Source organism: Emydura macquarii, unplaced genomic scaffold, assembly GCF_026122565.2.
Source record: "Emydura macquarii macquarii isolate MOO-44397 ecotype Brisbane River unplaced genomic scaffold, CSIRO-AGI_Emac_v2 contig_554, whole genome shotgun sequence".
NCBI lineage: Eukaryota > Metazoa > Chordata > Testudines > Chelidae > Emydura > Emydura macquarii.
The window spans coordinates 2743772-2750970 of record NW_027130691.1 but is presented as its reverse complement, the minus strand read 5'-3'; positions in this window follow the sequence as shown (position 1 = coordinate 2750970).

Genomic DNA, 7199 nt, shown 5'->3' with positions numbered 1-7199 from the left:
GGGTCTATCTATCTTTATGTTCTCCCTGTTTCTTTATTTAGCAAAGGGCTATGGGCTGCCACAAATCAACCATCTGAAAGTGAAACAATTTTTTTGCAGAGCAAATGTTATTAGGAAAGGGGTTGCGCTATAATGAAAGGTCATTACACTCTTGGAAATTTGATTGGCATAATGACGAATTTTATTACCAACATAAATTCTGTGCTTGGTTCAGTGCAGGGAAACATTGACACAGAGAAACAAATAATGAAGGGAGTATTTTGCGGAGAGAGAAATGGGATGTCTGGTGCAAGTGATTCTAAACTCTCCTATCACAATACAGAGCCTTTCTAGAAATATTACCATTGAAAGGAAAACAGGCTTTTTGGCATATTGATCATTTTTACCAGTTTACACTCTTGGGCCCAATCCTGTCGTCCTTACTCGGGCAAATTCACCACTTAAATCAATAGGAGTTTAGCTTGAGAAATGGCTGTGGTTCGACCCCTTACTTTCTGCAGCACAGAATGAGAACATCGGATTGCCAGTTCTTATATTTCTTACATTAGCTGGTCTAGCTCCTAAAAATATTCCTGGGCAATGGAGCTATGCTGATTTGCACCAGTTGAGGGCCTGGCCCTATATAATCTTTTGCTACAGCACAGAGGAGCAGTAGGTATATCTGCAGCTCCTCAGTAACCTTGGCTGCATTGTTATCTATATTTTGATTGCCTTTGTTCTTGTCTATCTGCCAGTTTAACCACTGATATTCCAACCTTGTCTGTTCCAGCATCTGCCTCGCTCTCTTCAGTCAGACTGTGGTCTCTTTTTGGGATTGCTATAGCAGCTGTACTTTTACAAAGGTGGGCCCCAGCCCCGGGCTACCTACACACCCAAAATGCCAGTGGAAATCAGTGGGAGCTTTTGGTACGCAGGGATTATCAGACTGGCCCCTAGAGAAGAGTGACAGCCCCGAGTCCCTCAAAGGACAAACCCTCTCACTACTTATTTATTTTCTAAGGAATCCAGGTTGTTCTCTGCCCCCTGCCTCACCTCCACTGTGGTACCCAGAAACGTCACACGACGACTGATATTTTTGTGCAATACATTGTTTTCTTTTACCATAACAGAACACGGTGCTGAGAGCTGATTAAAGCTTAACATGCTAGATCACTGAGCCCTTTATGTGAGAGACAACTGCCCCATGCACGCCACCAACAAACCAGCTGAGAAGGGGCACATCCAAGAAGAGGGTGGGCAGGTGGATAAGAAGCATAAAATCAGCTGGACTTCAGTGGCTCAGTTCTCTCCCAGAGGGAACCAGCCAAGCTCAGTAAAGGGCTGCTTGGAGGCCAAGGACCACGACTGCTGGAACCTGCAACCTTCCGGTGCAGTCACTCAAACCCTCCTCTTTTCCTCTGCCCTTTCTTCTGTGGCTGAAATGATGACGCCTGCGCTCCATGCAGAGGGAGGTGACTGCCCTGACCTGGCTTGATGTTTCACTCTGGGTTAGGTTGCCGTCTTAGCCCATGCTAGATGTTTGACCCTAGCAGGGAACTCTTCATCCATAATAGAACTTGAGGGGAGGAGAGGGGCAGAAGGGAGAGAAACTCAGATCACAGCATCTTTCATTGCCTGGGGACTTCTGTTCAAACACGGGGGACTGGATGCAGTTCTCTCCGTGCCCTGACCAGAAAGGGTTCCTTGGGTCACCTGCTCCAGTAGTGGCGAACAGAGCTCGCCACAGCACTTTCAGCTCCTACTTGCCCTGGGTTTCTCAGGAGAATTCTTCCTGGCCCCCTGGCTGGGCGGAGATGTTGTTATTATTATTATTACTATTTATTAGCTGTATTATGGTAAAGCCATGGATCCGGGCCTCGGCGTGCCAGGCGCTGCACAACACAGAACAAAGAGATGGTTCCAGCCCAAAGGAGTTCACAATCTAAATAATCCTACAGTCACATGAACCTTAAATCATCTGAAGTGGTCTGGAGTCTCTGCACCCACTATCCAGAGTGACAGCACCAGTGAGGTCTTGGAGTGTCTGCAAAAACCCCTTCTGGGTCAGCACAGCGGTCACTGTGCCCTCAGTGACATCACAACTAACTGTGCTCCGTTTACAAGTGAACAGCTGTTTTCCTGCGCTGTGCTCTGGGCTCTGAGAACCAAGCTGGGGTCTTTCCATCTGTATCACAGGTTCTACAGGGCCAATTAGACTTCAGTGACCTCTGTGCAGCTCTGCTGCCCTTCTTGGGCTTCCAAAGGGGTCACTGGAACGCTGCAAACTGCGGACATGCGGCACAGGGTGCAAGGGAATCCAGACCACGCTCTCATAGCGGGGCTGGCTCCTGAGGGCCCGCGGAGACAAAAAACAGCAATGCTTTTTGTCCTTCAGCTGAGTGGATCTAAGCATGAGCTCACTCTGGGACAGGTCTGTGGGCAGAACAACAATTTAAATGTAGGGCTGTTCCTAGCCCAAGGGGCTGGGAACAGAGCGGCAGGTGGGGTTCTGCAGGGAGCTCCTCCAGGAAGAAGCAGGTTGCCCAGTCTCCATGGTCCAGTCCGTCCGTGGCCCTCATGCTGACTGGAGTCCATTGTTGTGGCGATTTTATGTTCTGAGGATACTCGTCTGGTCAGCATTGGGCTGAGACCACCTGTGGGTTTCACATCGGCCATGGACCTGATATTGATGACCTGGGCTCATTAGTGACCGGCGGCAGGTTTAAAGCAGTGACTCGGTCACCGAGGGCCTGGACGTTCTCAGGGTGCTGTATGGTTTCTGGAGGGCCAGGGACGCAAGCAGCATTTGCAAAACAATCGGTGGGCCAGCGTGGCTTCTTCAGCTGACCCCAGCACAAGGGCGGCTCCAAAAGCTCCCCAGGCTCCAGCGCCGGCTTTTTTCAAGCACCTCTCATCTGTAATTAAGAGGAACTACAAAAGAGATCAAAATTGGAAATGTGGTTAGTTACCGGCAGGATTAACAGGTTTCCATGACTACGTGACGTCAGCTATTTTAAAAACTCCACCATTCTGAGGACACCTGCGCAGAGACCGACTCCAAAGGGACACAGCACTCCGTAGTGGTTGGCTCCATTAAAATTTGCTCATGGAGGGACGGAGAGATCGGGGAAAACTTTTCCCTGGAAGCTTTTTTATAAATTATTCACATCTATGCAAAATCTATTTAAAAGAGTCTAATGAAAATATGTCCGTATTAATGTGTGTCACGTGGCTGAAAACTGCTGCCCTGGCGCTCGTTTAACTAAAGCAATTCCGGGAGAATAAAAAATCTGTAAAGGAACCAATACATTTCAGTGAGTGCAAATAAACAGCCAAAAATTCAGCTGGTGTGAATCATCCCTAGCTCCATTGAAGTGAAGGGGGAGGCTGTGCTGATCTACACCAGCTGAACATCCAGCCCAAGGTCTGAAAAGCAGGGAAAGTTGTAGTATTTTGCTGTATACATACCACTGAAACCTGAAGTTGGTGGATATTTAGTGCGTGGTGCTCTGTCAGTCAGCATGGCGATAAGGAATTCCATGCCTTAGTCAGCCCTGGCTGCTGATTTATTGATTCTCCATTGATTGCCAGTGTCTATTCTGAACAAAAGGGATGTTACAGACGTGTCATTGCGCTGGGAAATAGGATCCCCTCCAGTCCCTGCCCACACCTGGCTGTGCGGGATCTTTCTCAGCACCCTGAGCTCCAGCGCTGGGCCCTGTCCCGTTTTAGTTGGCTCAGGGGATGGAGTTTCCACCATTTCCTTTGAGAGACTGACCTGCAAGCTAATAGTAGAGTGCACTCTTAGTGCCAGTGCAACCCTCTCCTCTGACCTAGGGAGACAGCGAGACTGTACAGAGCAGGACACGGTGTTACACAGAGTACATATCATGGGAGAAATGGTGTATGCCACACACACTCCATAAGGGCCTTAGCCAGCTCCCTTGGATGTGAATTCACTCCCATGAGAGTTGAACTGAGCCTAAATCTCCAAGAACAGGGTGAGTAAGAGAGACCTGGAAGCGAGGCCATTCTCCCTTTTCTATTTAACCAGGGTAGACCCTCTCTCCCTCCTGCACCTGTCTACGTCCCTCCCCTGTGCTCTCTCCACTTGACCTAGAGTTAGTTGGCAAGAATTTCTTCTGTAAATTGGATTTTACGACAGCAATACAGCTGGAGCAGGCTGTCACGGGTGACCAGGCCTCGTGTTCCCACTTTGCACAGCAGTGAATTTCACCCCGGGTGAATATGGAACGGGTGTGAGTGTAGCTGGAGCAAACTGATGAAAGGTCTGTGCTTACTTTTCTGGGCGCTGCTGTTGCCTTTGACGAGCAGGGCTGGAAACTGCTGAATTGAATGGGGGTTTTGCATCTTTCCTTAGAAATCAAGGTGAGAAGGCTGCTTTCCCATTTGGATCTATTCATATAGTGTCTGCTGCGGCAGCGCTGTTTAATCCTTTCAGTCTGAGATAGGATCTCAGAGGCGTAAGTGACGGAACAAAGAGAGCTGAATCCATGGTTTAAGGTGTGTGTTTTAAACCTATATTAAAATGTTTTCAAGAATTTTTAAAATAGGGAATGATTTTTTGTCTGGATTCAAACATTCTCCTGAAGTGGCTGCAAACTAAACCTGATAGCATTGTCTGGTGCCTGAAAGTGAAACTAACTGGAGACAAAAGTGAAACTATTGGCTTATTTTCACTGACTAAGCTAAGTGAGAAATAAAAATGAAACCTCGAGCATCAATGGTGAGCAGTTTCTGCCTTTCCTTCCGCTTGAAGAGGCTCTTACATGGAGACATACATTTGTTTTGTAAGATTTTTAACCGGAGAGAGCCCATTTAAAAACTCAGCACAGCTCAGCAAATTGCACCCCAGAGTAGTATCTACACAAAATGTTGGCGCTGTTCCTGTGAGACCCAACCTGGGGATGAATAATCTACCTTTTCCCAACATGTTCATTGTCAGTTTGATTTGCAGGCTTCTATTCCACCAGCCTGTTATCTTTGACAGATTCCACCTTGGGGATCTTTCTGTCAAATAAGCAACAAAATTCATAAAGCTCAACTCACCGACATCTCAAGTTCCTGACTTTCTCTCTGAACATTGTATCAGTCACCCATGCTGCTCTGCAGTTGCCCAGAAGCAACGCAGCTCTGGTTCCATCACATGACCCCATGCTCTCCAGAATTGGACTCACCCCGCCACTGTCAAATCAATGATGGGGAAGCTTTGAAATCCAAAGTCTTTAGAAACAGCAATTTGGCAAACTAATTGTAGGTACAAGAGGAGGCAAATTTGAACAGAGCATCAGATCAATATTTTGCTTCTTGCTCATTGAGGTTTTTCTCTATTATCTGACATTCCTTCAGAAACATTTCACGGGATAGGCTCCGGGAAATGCAAATAGGCTAGCACTCGACAGAAGATGCAACACCTGGATCCTTTCCCAAAGATGGTGGGGTGTTCAGAGCTGATGTTTTGGCTTGGCCTCCCTTTAGCAACAGGGCTGGCAGTGTCTGTAGCTATGACATCGTGAGGTCTTTGCTTTTTGAATGCTGTTTCTAAACATTTCTAAAAGCTCAGTCATTTCATGCTCTGAGTCACTGCAGCCTATTACAGTCAGATACACACAATGCTCTCTCCTGGAGACTTTACCTTAGTTCTTTCTTGTTATTATCCTTACTCTGAACAAAAGCCATTTTAGATTTAAGGTCTCCCCAAAGTTGGAGCATGTTTGGGCCCATTTCTAACAATATGGACCGGATCCTCCGCTGGTGTCTGTCTGACTGTCTATCTTAGGTACTTCTATGGAGCTACCCTGATTTACACCAGTGGAGGAACTGGCCCTAAAGACACATTTTAACCCCCTCTGGCATCCCCATTCACCCCTCTTGCTCTCTTCCCACCAGATACCAGCCTGAAAGGTCTTGCATTTCAGTGACTCTTCCTCTAACTGAGTAGGGCTGGAGATAGGTCTCACCCAAGACCCCAAAGTGCAACCTCCACACGGCAATGTGTTGCACTAGACAGAGTCCTCTGCATTCATTGGCTTAGCAAATCACTCTTCCTACCTGCTCACCCATGCGCTGAGCTGTCAAGCGATGAATTGCTGGGTTGATCCAACTTTGGGCAATTTAGTTTAAGCTGCAGAGACAGCAAAGGGCAGTTTAATTGATTTAGCATGATACCCGGAGATGTAACGTAATCACATTAAGAACAAAGCAGCTTGCTCTCATTTAAGCTCCCTAGCCTTCTGAAAATTAGAACCAATCACATCTCACCCGGAACACCTCAGTCTTCAACTCATCAATTTCTATGGGAGCTGGAAAGAAAAGACCAATGGCAAGATGCTGTGAGTTTGCCACGAGGATTTAGAGAGAGATTTTGCTTGCTTTCATTTTAACCAACAACTCTCTCAAAGGAGAGAGAGAGCCCCTTTCTTCCCAGGGAGAAAGAAGTTAGACAAAAAGAGGAAGGCAGCAAGGCTTGTGATGGAGCTGAGGCCCGGAGCTGACGAGCTACATGTTTAGGTATTTGTGACTATGTTCCCCTCCAGCGCCTGGATGTCTGAAAACAGGATAAAAGTCTCAATGCTGGCAACAGCTAATGGCGCGCCTCCTTCGTGTCACTGGGTGAAGATCTAAGTTTGGGAAGTGGAAGGTCCTGATGCTGCAGTCCAACAGGTGACCGTGAAGCCACTGATTTGTTACACTGTGTCTGGAGATACAGCCCTTCTGCTCTTACTGAGGGTGTGGTGTGTGGTGAGCATGGGGGAGAGTTTCACTGCCTGGTGAAGGCCCTGATGTATGGTGTAGTCACATCTTTAAGTCCCGAGGGTAGCATTTTTATTGTGCTTCAAGTGGCCATAACTGCATTCTGTAAGTGCATGCCCCAGACACGTCCTCCCAGCACCGGTGGTAGTAGCTGGAACATGTACAGCAGGGGTGCAGATGCACTGTACCCATTCCCTTCTTCTGGTACAGGCACTCGAGGGTCATTAGGCAAAATGTAAATCTAAATACCACAAAGTGATCGCTTCGTGCTAGAAGCTCAGAGCCTACTAAGGACATACAGCCAGCAGGCCCTGATTTCCCTGTGCGTGCACATCTGCATTGCTAAAGCACTCCTCTGGTGGGCAGGGGGCATTTGAAGGAAGAGTGAAGTCAACTGTGGAAGCTAATGGGAGTTCAGCTCATTACTTTATCTTCTGTAGTCAGGA